Below are 16,390 nucleotides of genomic sequence, written 5' to 3' on the forward strand. Positions count from 1 at the left end.
TGAACCCGATGGCAGGCATCTGGGACGCTATCGCCAGATTCGCGTTCACATTCCACCTTCCCGTAAAAAAACGCTATTAAGTAGATGGTAATACTGTCGCTGAAGAAGCTGGGTTGCGCACTCATGGGGCTGTAGTGGTTATGGTACTAGACATGGAGAGTCATGAGTTCGAAACTCACCTGAACAGCAGAATTTTAATTTCTATATTCGGTTCGAGTACATTCTAGAAGCATCCACAAATGTCAGGAATCATTGGACTGGAATGTTCTGTAACTGTATATATACCGTATGTGTTCTGGCCGGAGGCAGTTCTCTCCACACTCTTGTATGTGTATGTGCTGAATAAACCTTCGTTAAGTGATGTTAGTGTTTGTCATTCATCTAATTACACCTTCTTCTACGTGACAATATTGTTTTGGCTCGTCAGTGTCTGTGTGATTAAAGGTTAATCAGCGATTGGTGTATAGGACAACCAAACGCATGCACGAAAACTTGTAGACGTAATGCAATCTGACACTTCTCAGCCAATGCAGCAGTTAGAGAACAGATTACAAAGTTCTTGTCAACGTTGAGATATAACATTATGCTGGGCTAACGGAGGAAGTATGACACAGTCCTTCACTGATTCTTCCATTTCACCATCAGTAATACCCAGTCAGTCTATTACTGAAAACAGCTTTCCTTTAATATAGGTTAATCGTTTCGTCAGTAGAGTACATGTTGGAAATGAGATACACATATTGATCAAGTCAATTACCACTAAAAGTTTGTCAATTTTCAATAATTCCACGATTTGTCTTAAATTTTCACCAGTTTTTACAAACTATTTCAGACTTTCACAATCCCTTGGGAATAAATGGCCATATTGGATGGAGAGGCGGAGTAAACAGCGTTTTCTTGTAGGCTGGAGTATCTACAAAAGTGGGTGAACTGAAGTATAATAGGTGGCGTTCACACTTCGTGTTTACGCTACCACATCATCACAGCGCATCATCTTACATGCGATTAGCAAGAGACGTTAATAAGAATAAAATGACTTTTCGTCACAGTCCCTCGTACTTTACTTCTGGTTATCGTATATGCAACCTCAGATCTGCTACAGAGCTGTTACCCATAAAACAGGAACATGAATGATTCACAAAACTGAAAAAAGGTGATTTATTGTAAAGCTAACTGTCCATATTCATGTATATGATATCACATTGAAGTTGTATTTTATAAAGCATAAGTCAAGATCTATTCTTATATAGTATCGAGAATTCAAATACACCGTTATTTAATTCTACCATTTCTCGAAAAATTCAACTAACATTCGGACCAGGCATATTTACACGTTATAATTATATGCTTTCTAAAATTTTACGATTACATTTATCCATATATTCAAACATTTCTCGAGGTATGTCTCAAATAGCAAGTTATAACTAACCACACAAACCTTATAATGGTGTTCTACTGAATACATTTTCTGATCTCATAAACAGATACGCAGACGTTAAAAATGAAAGCAAATTTTTCTCGAACAACCGCATCATGTGAAAGTACGTTTTAACATTCATAATTATAGCCAAGACGCTTTTCATCTTCACTGGTCCGTCGTTAACTAGTTCTGTATTAACTACACCGTTGTTGGCTACGTCTGTTGGTGCTGTGTTAAGAAAGGCGTAACGAAAACTAATATGTAAAAGCGAATGTATAGCTCAATTGCTAATCCTGTGCAGTACATATGCCTCTTGTGTAGTGGATGTCAGCTCACAACAAACATTCGTCTTCCCACAGTTCATAATTGGTAATCATATTTGCAATATCCCGCAGCTTATCAATGAATTCAAGGAATGGAACACGTGTCTTGGCCCTCGCTGCGTCCTTCCCCGTTCAGCGCTAAGACACTCAGGCTGCCGTACTGCGTGCTCGGTACGGCACACGTCTCCAGTGTTTCCATCGTACATCAGATGCCGCCAGTAGCTTCTGAGGCAGAATGTCTCAGAAGGTATCAGAAGGTAATCCCCGAATGTATCACAATCTATCAGAATGTGTTCCTGTTCCCTGCGATCGAGCTTATAAAAGTTTTATAACTACCACTCTATTCTCCCTCAGACTGTCGTATCGGCAATATTTTTGAGATTAGACCGGTGAGTTTGTTTCCACTTCCAATCTACAGTGTTGTATTAAAGTTTTTGCTGTGTTTCTTCCCTCTCCATTTTTCTTGGTGCTTCCTCTTTCCTCATCACGCATCCAACGTAACAAAGTTTTCGAAAAGTCCATAAATCGTTTCGCTCCACGAAGGCGTCCCTGAGGCCACTGTTTGTCATTCAGTCATTTAGGTAACTTAATATGTTACCTGACCGTCGTGTTTCCCCATCTATATTTTGACCTGACGGGCCCGTCCCTCAGAAATTTTGAATTCTTTGGAACTTCTGATGCCTCTGTAACTCCTTGCAACCTATTTCTCAAACATCCTTCTCAGTGAATGGGTTGACCATCAGCCTAAGTCACTCACTAAATAGGGGAGTCCTTATAGTGAATGGATAACGCAAATGACAAGTGTGACGTTATGAATAGGATGAACTTGAAATCAAAGAACAAAATTTCGAAGGTTGTTCTGGGATTTTTTTCTGAGTATTTTGGTACGAGGGACTCATGCGTTTCGGTCGTTTGTTCCATAGTAATAACTTAATAGATTTATTGGGTTTGTTATCCCAGTTACATTTCTTTTTGTTAAAATAACTTCACAACGGTGAGAAAGCCAAGAATACGTAATCACGGAAAGATATTACACAAAACGAAATCTATTTACACATTCAAAAGTACCGTCACGTGGTTGCCTTTGCTGTGGAAACAGTTCAACACAGCGTCATTGAGCTTATCTTCCATCGCATTCATCGAACCAAAAAAAAAAATCGCTCTGAGGACAATGGGACTTAACATCTGAAGTCATCAGTCCCCTAGAACTTTGAACTACTTAAACCTAACGAACCTAAAGACATCACACACTTCCATGCCCGAGACAGTATTCGAACCTACGAGCGTAGTAGTCGCGAGGTTCTGGACTGAAGCGCTTAGAACCGCTCGGCAACCACGGCCGGCTCAGCGAACCTATGCAAGAGTGATACGGGGTGACCCAAAAGGCAGTACTCGTATTAACCCACAGAAAACATCAACATAATATTGTTTTGTTTGTGACAGTTACATAATACACTACTGGCCATTAAAATTGCTACGAAGATGACGCGCTACAGATGCGAAATTTAACCGACAGGAAGGAGATGCTGTGATATGCGAATGATTAGCTTTTCAGAGGATTCACATAAGACTGGCGCCGGTGGCGACAGCTACGACGTGCTGACATGAGGAAAGTTTCCAACCGATTTCTCATACACAAACAGCAGTCGACCGGCGTTGCCTAGTGAAACGTTGTTGTGATGCCCCGTGTGAGGAGGAGAAATGCGTACCATCACGTTTCCGACTTTGATAAATGTCGGATTGTAGCCTATCGTGATTGCAGTTTATCGTATCGTGGCATTGTTGCTCGCGTTGGTCGAGATCCAATGACTGTTAGCAGAATATGGAATCGGTGAGTTCAGGAGGGTAATACGGAACGCCGTGCTGGACCCCAACGGCCTCGTATCACTAGCAGTCGAGATGACAGGCATCTTATCCGCATGGCTGTAACGGATCGTGCAGCCACGTCTCGATCCCTGAGTCAAAAGATGGGGACGTTTGCAAGACAACAACAATCTGCACGAACAGTTCAACAACGTTTGCAGCAGCATGGACTATCAGCTCAGAGACCATGCCTACGGTTACCCTTGACGCTGCATCACAGACAGGAGCGCGTGCGATGGTGTACTCAACGACGAACGTGGGTGCACGAATGGCATTTTTTCGGATGAATCCAGGTTCTGTTTACAGCATCATGATGGTCGCATCCGTGTTTGGCGACAATGCGGTGAACGCACATTGGAAGCGTGTATTCATCACCGCCATACTGGCGTATCACCCGGCGTGATGGTAGGGGGTGCCATTGGTTACACGTCTCGGTCACCTCTTGTTCGCATTGACGGCACTTTGAACAGTGGAGGTTACATCTCAGATGTGTTACGACCCGTGGCTTTACCCTTCATTCGACCCCTGCGGAGCCCTACATTTCAGCAGGATAATACACTACCGCATGTTGCCCGTCCTGTACGGGCCTTTCTGGATACAGAAAATGTTTGACTGCTGCCCTGGCCAGCACATTCTCCAAATCTCTAACCAATTGAAAAGGTCTGGTCAATGGTGGCTGAGCAACCGGCTCGTCACAATACACCAGTCACTATTTTTGATAAACTGTGGTATCGTGTTGAAGCTGCATGGGCAGCTGTACCTGTACACGCCATTCAAGCTCTGTCTGACTCAATTCCCAGGCGTGTCAAGGCCGTTAGTACGGCCAGGGATGGCCTGCATTTCATCTTGGTGTAGCAATTTTATTGGCCAGTAGTGTAGATACAAATACCAAACTGCTGCGCCATATCTTTCTTAGATAATTATTGATACAAACAGCAGAGTGCACTGTCATTAAATCAGACGTCTCTGGCATTGTTCAGTCTTGATTGTAACCTGTTGTGAAGATATTTTCTAATTTAGAAAGAACTTTTTCTTTAAAAACGTTGTGCAAAGGTGGTTATAATTTAATGGAAAATGAATAGCATAATAACTTCACCACTGTACCACCTACAAGGAAGGGTTTCTCAGTTTACGGAAACAGTGGGTATGTAGCGGATTGCGGCAGGTCATATAGGCCCTCAGTAAGTGGTTAAATTAAGCTTAAGGTTTTACAAGCATCTATCCAGAACCCTAAAATGTCTATTCGTAGGCTATGTCTCGAACATAATATTTCTAGAAAATTTTTCCGCAGAAATTTACATAAGACCAGATTCAGAGATTACACACCTCGTCGTATTGGCTATTGGAAGACGATACCGACTGCAGGCTTCAGTTTCGTGGGACAACGGAAAATGAATTAAGAGAAACTTATAATGAATTGTTTTCCAAGATAGTGTGTACTGAGGAGGCACTTTCAAAATTTCAGACCATGTTATCAGACACAACTCTACCTTTCGGTACACAGAGAACCATAGAATGGGTTTTGGGAGATTATGATGGGTAATAACTTTTGACCAACTCTTATATCGACCAACTCGTCGTCAGGACACCTATCCATACTGATGAGTACCATTGTTAACGTACAGCAACCTCAGCATGGTTTTTGAGAGATTAAGATGGGTAGTAACAATTGACCAACCCTTATATCGACAAACTCGTCATCTGTACAGCTACCTATTCTGACGTACACCACTGTTAAGGTATAGCAAACGCTACTGGAAAAAACAAATCTGAAAAGGAGTCCAGAAGTACTTAATTCAAGCTTGAGGGCGATGAGTAAAGTGAGAATTATAGTTCTTAACAGCAAAACCATCAGTGAATGGACTCATTTCCATACAGGACACACACAACATACTGTCCGTGTTTGCAGTGTTGTACACAGATTTTCAGTGCAGTACAGATGGATGAATTTGTGGAACAAATCAAACTAAATGCAGCTATCTGTAACGAGCTACAGAAAACCACAGGTCCCTTATACTAAAGTATTCAGAAAATATCCCTGTACAACATCCGAAGTTTAGTCGCTGGCGTTTGGGTTCACATTGTATCGTTGTTATTCGCAGTACATGGAACACAAGACTTCCAACCAGCAGATATTTAGTGTCTAGTAATCGCGGTCCAGTCCGATGCGTGTTATAACTTCAATATTACATCAAAAGGCAATCATTTGCGAAAACTGGGACTATGTCCGAAAGAACAGACTCCACGCATTCATATAATTGATACGCGTAGATGGGCAATGGATGCAACTTCTTCAGTGCGGATGCATAAGTACGTCCAACTTCCTGAGGAAATTGTAGAGTAGCGAGCGTGGAGGAAATGTCCCAATGCAGCTGTCATCACTAATTCATTCCCTTTCTGCCCCATGCTCCTTTAATTTAATCATGAAACTGGGATTATTTTTCATTATGCAAGGCTGCACTGTAGAAATCTGATATCCCTTCTTTGGCAGTTAGCAAAGTTACCACATATATATAATTACTTAAAATGCGTGAGTTATTATCTTGATATCTGAGTTGACACATTTAACTCAATGCAGTCAAGTCTGTTCTCAATTACAGTACCTTACACTCATATTGCTCAACAACTTATTGTTTTACAACAAATTGAATAGTTTCACTTGTCGTTAGAACTTTGAGTGTGTGCACAGAAAACGGCTCTTGATGCTGGAACATAAAAAAAAGTTTTCGGAAGCTTGAAGTTGTAAGCGAATGATCCGCTGTCTTGTTTGTTGTAGAGACCTGTAAAATCTCTGAAGACTGCCGGGAATTTGAAATTATAACTTGATGATCCTTCTAAATAATATGAAATACGTTTCTAACACTTCTCATCAAATGTGCAGCAATTCCAGCGCATTTACTAGACGTCACAACACACTTCCACTGCTGAACAACACTTTTTAACAGATGTCAGTCATGTAACTGATTCTTCCGTCGCATATTGCTAAAACAGATTCATCATTATGAATGAAAAGCACCGTATAGTGTATGTTCTGTAACTTTATTTTGTTAAACGGTTTTCGGCTTACACAGACATCTTCAAAAAGGGTACAGTACTCGTGAACAACAGTTAATACGGTGTTACACATTGAAAGTGAGGTAGGAACACAGGATAAAAGTCATCTTTCACAATGTAATAATAGTGTAATTAAAAATTTTAATGGCATTCAGTAAAAAAAAAATGGTTCAAATGGCTCTGAGCACTATGGGACTCAACTGCTGAGGTCATTAGTCCCCTAGAACTTAGAACTAGTTAAACCTAACTAACCTAAGGACATCACAAACATCCATGCCCGAGGCAGGATTCGAACCTGCGACCGTAGCGGTCCTGCGGTTCCAGACTGCAGCGCCTTTAACAGTAAAAAAAAATAATTATGAAGGGGACGAACCAAGAAACCTTTAATACTAAACCTGAAAATAGGTGCCTGTAAAATTTTAAATTTAATTAACAATCCCAATAAACAAAAATAGTATGTTACAAGAGAACTGGGGAATAATTTGAATAGGTATCCTATACGTAGGGAGATAAAGGACCACAGTAAAAAATAGAAGTGACAATGTAGCAACAAAATATATGGAGTACATACACAATCATAATAAAATAAGAGAATAGAATGGAACTCAGAGCGTGAAAAATTGGAAAACGATGAGGGTTAAGTAAAGTTTATAAAAGGGTAAATACTGAGCTCCGTTTCATCTTTGATATTAAATCAGGACCGTGTGCAATATGTTTGTTGATTTTCTGGGCTTCCAACAGATTAATTTGTTGGTCTTTGTTTGCTAAGTGAAGGGCATTGTACTGTGGCTGGTAACTGGATCCCACACTCAGTTCACGTTTAGAAAATGTGGAGACACAATTCTTGAGCCTGTGTGTGGAAATAAATGCTTATTGGGGTATGGGAAATTTTAGTTGTGTCGAAACCAGTCAGCACTCATTACTTTAGGCTGTCTTTCTGTTACACTCATTGCATATCGCTTATTGGTTGCTTCCGTCTCTATTATTAGTTCTCTTACTGTAATGCAATGTTTGGAAACACCAATCATACCTTCCGTATAGTTTTGAAGACGTTTTGCATCTTACAATTTCACGCGGGAAAGAACAGACATGGTATTTTATGAGGTTTAGGCAACAACGTTAATACATAGGCACATTTTATGTACGCCAGTGGACGTACTGAACCCCGCATTCCAACTGAAAAAAATTGCAGTAGTTTGTTCACGTGAAATGCAGACACGGGATTATTCACAGCTAAAGCAAGAGATGGCACATTTCACACGTCGCTTTTGCTTCCCGAGCGCTGAGACGATTAAAAGATGATCCTGAAAAAGGTGTGCATAGGGCTGGAGCGGCTAAGGGCATAAACCACGCTTTTTCTAGGTAAATTCTACACCAGCAGTTAGTCTTCCAGTATCGAATCCAACGTGAGAAATTCCTCATGCAACAAGAGCACCAAGCAAATTTACAGCTCTGCCAATACATTCGAGGACAGAGTGCTACAGATACGCATTTCACAGCTTTCATATTATTACGGACGACGCGGGATTTGTGAAGAGTAGGATAATACATTACCACAATAAAGGCGTGTGGGCAGATTCAAATACTCGATCGACCGTGGAAGAATGTCATCACTTTAAATTTTGATATCAATGTTTAGGAAGGAATTGTAAGTAAAAGACTCATTATGTCATACACTCACCATACAAATTTACAGGTGCTTTTTATCATCAATTTCTGCTCGAAAAATTGGACTATTTTACCATAGCACAAAGGCAATGCCCTAGCCTCGATCTGTGTACGCCGAGACGTCACTTCATTTTCTTCCCCTCATACTGCAGTATCTGACGCAAACATTTAATGAGCGATGGGTTGGTAACCTGAACACCCCGTTCGCCTGACCTTAATCTCATTGATTTCTGGCTATCACGAAATTTAAAGGCACTGGCAATATGCACACATTAAAGGAGCTTGTGTTCCACACAAGTGACTATATCCAAGGGCTAACAGGTGAATACGAGGTTGTTCTTGATTTGGCGATCGCTGGCTGGAGGACGTGCACAGCTACACACGTGGACATCCGTCACTTTGCATATCGTCCGATGAGGACTTGAACTGCATCACCCCTGGCTACAACAGACAGATATGCAGGAGGATACACATTATTCACGCCGCCCAACACAGAGCACAAAAAATGGTGTTTTGGTCTCCTTCCCAAAGGCTATTCTATAAGTAATTTTAATTTTAGGCGACATATCGCAGCAGTGGCACCTACCACTTCAGTGGCTGCCTAGTTCAGTCCTGACGGTGATGTCCTGGTACATATGACAGGCTGAAATCTTTAAGGTTCCCTTCGAAACCAGTGCAACTCCCTGCAATTCGGGAGGTTCCGGTATCGGTAATTTTCTGCCTATCTGCAAGGAAACAATTCTTAAAATGGCGCACTGCATTATTACACATACCACCGACACTGTTGTCATTTTTCGAATTCTTACAGCCAGCCACACCACCACCTTTATTTCACGCCACTGTTAAAACTATCTTACCTGGAAACACGGCCACCTATTACCAAGACTTTGAGCAACTCCGCAAAGATGCCTCTTGTCGACACACGGCTTGCATTGACAGCTGACTGCGTCTTGTCAGAGATAATCATAAAGTTTTGGTCCGCAGCTCGTGGTCGTGCGGTAGCGTTCTCGCTTCCCACAGCCCGGGTTCCCGGGTTCGATTCCCGGCGGGGTCAGGGATTTTCTCTGCCTCGTGATGACTGGGTGTTGTGTGATGTCCTTAGGTTAGTTAGGTTTAAGTAGTTCTAAGTTCTAGGGGACTGATGACCATAGATGTTAAGTCCCATAGTGCTCAGAGCCATTTGAACCATAAAGTTTCAGTTATCAACTCGAAATGATAAAGTTACATAATGCATTTTCTGTTTGTTTGCAGGCACATATTTGCAGTTTCTTGTACACAACGAAATCACCGCACCAGAGTAACGTCAGAGTACTTAAAACAAAAAACAAAAACAAAAATAAAGTGGACTATCGTGCGATAATTCGTTTTCTGGATTTAGAGGGGAGAAACTTTACCACATTCCATGCTGTGCTGATTGAAGTGTATGGCAATATTGCCTCGTCATATGACAGAGTGGCGGAGGAGGTGCTTCTATTCCGGTTAAACAAGTCTGAATGGCGAAGAAGAACGGAGTTAAGGGACGTGCGTCTGTGAAGGACCTGGAATGACATGTGAAGTGCACTGCTGCTGGAAGACCGATGTAATGCAATCGAAGGGGAAGCAGTGAAAATCAGTATAGCTTGTGGATCAACTTTCAACATCTTGCACGACATTCTGAACATAGTAAGGGTCGCCGCCCGCTGTATTCCGCTACTTGTCACAAGCCCACCGAACTGAGGCAGTAGCGGAAATGTTGCAGCCTTATCAGGCTATTCCTGGTGACTTCTTCAGCCGCGAATCACAGTGGTCGAGTAGTGGCAGTGCCACCATAAGCCTGAGACTAAGAGGTAAAGCAATGAATTGAAACATGTAAATTCACCACCACCGAAAAGAGTGAATACCCAATCACCGGTGAAGGTGATACTACCCCGTTGTAAGTTCTGGCGGAGATGACCTGGCCGATACGATCTCAGTCTTTACACGTCACAGTCAATGATGCTCCTTCTTCAGGCTACTAAATTTTACATCTCCAACAGTGACCTGGGCAAACAAGGTTTCCGCCAAGTCATTCAGCGCTGGAAAAGATGTATCAGATTGAAGGGTGAATAATTAGAGATGCACCAGCACCATCAAGATGCGTAGCCCTCTTACTCTAACACCACAAACCTGAGCGCTCTGCAAGCAGTCAACGGTTTAGGAAAATATCTTTCGCCGTATTTTATATAATTTTGTTGGCGCCACTTGGTAAGATGTAATGCCATGCACCGTACTTAACACGGGAGACAGTTTACCATATTATCCTAATCGCAGAGTCCACTTTGAGACAATTATCAGGCCCTTAACACTAACGAGCACCGTTTCCACAGTCGGTGCTATGTCGCCTCCAGGACCTGGGCACGCAAGAGACTGCCGTATATCATACAGGTGGCGTCTCATACTCCCATCATCCCCGACCTTGTATTACCGGACTAGAATCTTTCCCTTCTTCCAAGCGCCATAGCTGCGTGTGGCTGATAAGACGTTTCATATATTATTCTCGTCAGAAAACACACCTAACCGTTGATGACTTTATCGTGTTTCCTTACGAGCCAACACGAACACCTAATGGACCCTCTGCGCACTAGTGATAAGGAGTTGTTCCACAATTAACTCGACACAATAATGTCTACTGGTTATCGTCTGAGTAATTTCCTCCCCTTTTTTCCTTTCCCTGTTTGTGTCACTCCATCTCTCCTGCCTCACTGAAGAGAAATTTTCTTTTAAGCTTCGTCTGGGGGTTCCTGAAAGTTTTCTGCTTTGTTTATGAAAAGTAAGTGATTGCAGGAGTATATTCCACACTGAAGGATATTTATTTCATTCCACAATAGCAGCAATATATTAATTTACGGTTGATTCATAGTCATCAATAATATTTTAAGGTGCAATAATCTTGAATAATATACTCATGCTCATAAATTAAGGATAATTGGACAATGTGGTGCCACACAACGTGGCACTACTCAAAACTGGCGCTAATAGCATAGACACATAGGGAACACACACGATACATATCTGTACGTCCACAGTATATGTGATAAGTTAAGAAAACCGTCCCGAAACACATGTGCTACAAAACGCCAATGTTTCCTGAGCATGTATCCCGACATCAGTATGGGATATGATCAGCATGACCACGTACACAGACCGCACAACGGGTCGGTATACTCTATAACAGGTGGTCGAGCAGCTGCTGGGGTATAGCCTCCCATTCTTGCACCAGTGCCTGTCGCAGCTCCTGAAGTGTCGTAGGTGTTTGAAGACGTGCAGCGATACGTCGACCGAAAGCATCCCAGACATTCTCGATGGTGTTTAGGTCAGGAGAAGAGGCAGGCCACTCCACTCGCCTGATATCTTCTGTTTCAAGGTACACCTCCACGATGGCAGCTCGGTGGGGCCGGGCGTTATCATCCATCAGGAGGAAGGTGGGATACACTGCACCCCTAAAAAAGTGTACGAACTGGTGCGAAATGACGTCCCGATACACCTGACCTGTTACAGTTCCTCTGTCAGACATGCAGGGGTGTACGTGCACGAATCATAATCCCCTCCCCCCCCCCCCCCCCACACCATCAAACCTCGACCACCATACACGTCCCTGTCAAGGACATTAAGGAGTTGATATCTGGTTCCTGGTTTGCGCCAGATGAAAACCGATGAAAACCCGGCGAGAATTACTGTTCAGACTATACCTGGACGCGTCCATGATCATAACCTGGGACCACTGTTCTTCACACCAGGCTCCTGTGACCAGGGACCGAGCGAGGTGGCGCAGTGGTTAGACACTGGACTCGCATTCGGGAGGACGACGGTTCAATCCCGCGTCCGGCCATCCCGATTTAGGTTTGCCGTTATTTCCCTAAATCACTCCAGGCAAATGCCGGGATGGTTCCTCTGAAAGGGCACAGCCGACTCCCTTCCCCATCCTTCCCTAATCCGATGAGACCGATGACGTTGCTGTCTGGTCTCCCTCCCCAAACGACTCGACCCCGACCCTGTGACTAGGGGTCAGTGGAATGCACCTGGCAGGTCTCCGGGCGAATAAACTGTGGTGTCACCGCCAGACACCACACTTGCTAGGTGGTAGCTTTAAATTGGCCGCGGTCCATTAGTACATGTCGGACCCGCGTGTCGCCACTGTCAGTGATCGCAGACCGAGCGCCACCACACGGCAGGTCTCGAGAGACTTACTAGCACTCGCCCCCGTTGTACGGACGACTTAGCTGGCGATGCAACACTGACGAAGCCTCGTTTATTTGCAGAGAAGATAGTTAGAATAGCCTTCAGCTAAGTCAATGGCTACGACCTAGCAAGGCGCCATAGCAAGTGATAGTTATCGTATGAAGCATGTCTCATCAAGAACGATGTATACAAATGATGGATTAAAGTTAAGTATTCCAGAAGCTACGTACTTTTCTTTATAGCATTCATTACGTATCCTGTTTCAGACCTCACGCCATCCTGCGTGGGCTTATAGCGTGCATTTCGGCCTTCGCTAGCAATATAACAAGTGGCGACGAGGCTTAAAAGAGGATTTCGCGTTCGTATCGCTCTAATTTACTTGTCATGGCTTCGCCACAATCTCCAGATGTACTGTCCGAATTTTATCGCTTGCAGAATCAGCAGACGCAGGCGTTATTGGATGCCCTTGGACAGCTCGTCCAGGGTCAACGTGCAATGCAAACCGATGGGGCAGCCGCCGCTTCACCGCTACCGTAGCCACAACATGCTGTTGCAGCCCCGTTTCGGCACTACGATGCGGAGGTGGAAACCTGGACGGAGTGGTCACGCCAGTTTGGATTTCATCTCGCCGCCTACAGAATTCAAGGTAACGAGCGGCAACCTCATTTATTGGCGTGTGTAGGGGTGCAAACGTACCGTGTGATAGTGAAATTATTTCCCCGACGCGACGTAGCAACTCTGTCCTACGAAGATATTTTGTCTGCTTTAGATGCCTATTTCTAGGAATCAGTTAATGTAGTTGCAAAACGGTAAACGTTCTTTCGTACAAAACGTACGGCCGGTCGAACTAATCGGGAGTGGGTTGCAACTTTGCAAGGCCTTACAAGGGATTGTGCTTTTGAGTGTGAATGTGGACTCCCTTATTCAGATACTATGGTGCGTGATGCAATTGCACAGAACGTTTCTGATGTTCGTATACGGGAGCAAATTTTGAAACTAGTCAATCCCTCCCTTCAACAAGTGATAGACACATTGGATAGGCAAGACACACTTGACTTTGCTCAGGAATCATTTGAAACTTCGCCAGCTGTGTGTCACATTAACCGGCCCGCCGGGAGAGCTGCACGGAACTGTAAACAGCACTCGCGCACGTCCGTGCAGCCCCGTGTCCCGCGCCAGCATGCAACTGCAGTACTAAAGTCATGCCCGCGGTGCGCTACTAGACATTCGCGTGAGAATTGCCCGTCACGCCATGCTATTTCCTTTTTCTGTTAAAAAAAAAGGACATGTTCAGAGTGTTTGCCAGAAAACGCTCAGGATCGGACACTCACGACCATTCCAGGCCCTTTGCTTCGCGCCGGAATCGAACCAAGAATACTCAGGCTCGTGAACCTTCGCCCATGGACATTCATGCAGTTAATTCCACTCCGCCCAGTGCCACTCTCTCTAACAGTGACTGTGTGCGTCCCACAAAAAGTGTGCGTCGACGTCGCCGGAAATCACGTCAATTAGCAAGTGATTCTGTACCAGTTTCTGTTCAAATAGCACGAGACAGTCACTCTTGTCGTCAGCAGGACAATAAACTTTTTATAGACTTGGACATTAATGGCAACGTGATCCAATTCCAGCTCGATACCGGAGCTGCGGTTTCTCTGATCAATAAAGACACGTACAAACAACTGGGCACACCTCCCTTGCGTGCCGCCAATGTTACGCTAACTACATATTCAGGTCACAAGATCCCTGTGTTAGGACAGTGCAGCCTTCTTGCAACATACAAGGGACAAACAAAACTTGTGTCATTTTACGTTCTTCGTTCTTCTTCTGCAGTGAACTTGTTTGGTTTAGATTTATTTCAGTTGTTTAACTTGTCTATAGTCAATCAGGTACTATCAGTGAATCAGACTGTGCCTTCAGCCAGTGTTTCTCGTCTATGTGAAGAATTTGCAGACATTTTTGCACCGGGCCTTGGTTGCGCTAAGAACTATGAAGTACATTTGGGACTAAAAGTAAACACATAACCGAAATTTTTCCGTGCGCGCAATGTTCCCCACGCATTGCGTGATGAGGTCGCACGAACGTTACACGATTTGGAATCGCAAGGTGTGATTGAACGTGTGCAGGCTTCTCTCTGGGCATCACCCTTAGTAATTTTGCCTAAGCCTTCCGGAAAATTGAGACTTTGTGTGGACTTCAAAGCTACAGTGAATCCACAACTAGTGTTTGCAACTTTTCCTTTACCCCGCCCGGAAGATCTTTTTAACAAACTGTGCCCGGGTAAATATTTTTCGAAGTTGGACCTAGCAGATGCGTACTTGCAAATACCTGTGGACGACGAATCTCAGCGCGTCTTGGTGGTTAACACGCATCTTGGTTTGTACCGATTCAAAAGACTGCCATTCAGGTGTGCATCCGCCCTGCATTGTTTCACCAATATCTGCAAAATGTTTGTGCGTCGGTCCCTACTGCAGCAAACTGTCTGGTCGATTCATTCAGTAATTTCCCTTTTGTTGTCCGGATGTCTTCCACGACGTCATCTGCCACCATCCAAGCGTTATCCGCTATCTTTTGCATTGAAGGTCTTCCACAGACCATTGTTTCCGACAATGGCCCACAATTCATGTCCGCAGAATTTCAGTCATTCTGCAAGGCCAATGGAATTCAACATCTGACATCCGCGCCGTTTTCGCCTCAGTCAAATGGTGCCGCTGAACGATTGGTCCGGACTTTCAAGTCACAGATGTTGAAGTTGAAAGAGTCGCATTGGCGGGAGGACGCGTTATTGCTCTTTTTGTCATCGTATCGCTCTCAGCCCCGAGATGGTCGCTCGCCGGCTGAGTTGCTCCACGGTCGTCCTCATCGAACCTTGATGTCTTTGCTGCATCCGCCGCATCAGGTTCCTGTGCAGCGGCAGACTCCTGTTTTTGCTCCAGGCGACGTTGTATTCTATCGCAACTATCGCGGTTCACGGCGTTGGCTCGCAGGGCGCATTCTTCGCTGCCTCGGCCGCGCGATGTATTTGGTTTTGGGGGCCTCTGGTGAGGTGCGTCGGCATCTCAATCAGCTGCGCCTCTGTCGTCGCCTGGGTTCTGCCGCTCCTCGTCTGCTTTCAGCGACGGTGCCGTCCGGTCAGCGCCCTGGGGACCCATCTACTGGCTCGCCTCATCCCCAGGTGTTACCGACGCTGCCTTCCATTTTGCCCCATGGCGACGCGCCGCCGCCGCCGCCGCCGCCGCCGCCGCCGCCGCCGCCTGTTCACCTGCCGGCGCCGCCTGCAGTGGACGCGGCGCTGCAACCGCCTGGCGCCTCCCTGGGTCACGCGCCGCCGATGGCTTCCCGTGACCAGATGTCCTTCGCCATGGACCGCTTGCCCGCTCCGGACCACGTGGCGTCATCGCGCGTCTGGTGCCCCGACGCGATGGAGGTCGACCCTTCGGCCCCTCCTGTCTCTTTACGGACGCATACACCGCATGTTGGCGTGCCCCCTGGACTAGGTTTTCAGGCGTTTCCTAGCTCCCATCGGACCGAATGGCCGGGTGCGGGTGGCACAGCCTCGCCTGTTGTTAGGCTCCCCACCTCATCGCATACGCTAACATGGGGTCCTCCCCACGGCGGGCGGAAGCCTTATAACACGACCGTTCGCCGATTTGCGGGGGAGGAATGTGGTGTCACCGCCAGACACCACACTTGCTAGGTGGTAGCTTTAAATCGGCCGCGGTCCATTAGTACATGTCGGACCCGCGTGTCGCCACTGTCAGTGATCGCAGACCGAGCGCCACCACACGGCAGGTCTCGAGAGACTTACTAGCACTCGCCCCCGTTGTACGGACGACTTAGCTAGCGATGCAACACTGACGAAGCCTCG

This window comes from Schistocerca americana, chromosome X (assembly GCF_021461395.2).
Source record: "Schistocerca americana isolate TAMUIC-IGC-003095 chromosome X, iqSchAmer2.1, whole genome shotgun sequence".
Classification (NCBI taxonomy): Eukaryota; Metazoa; Arthropoda; class Insecta; order Orthoptera; family Acrididae; genus Schistocerca; species Schistocerca americana.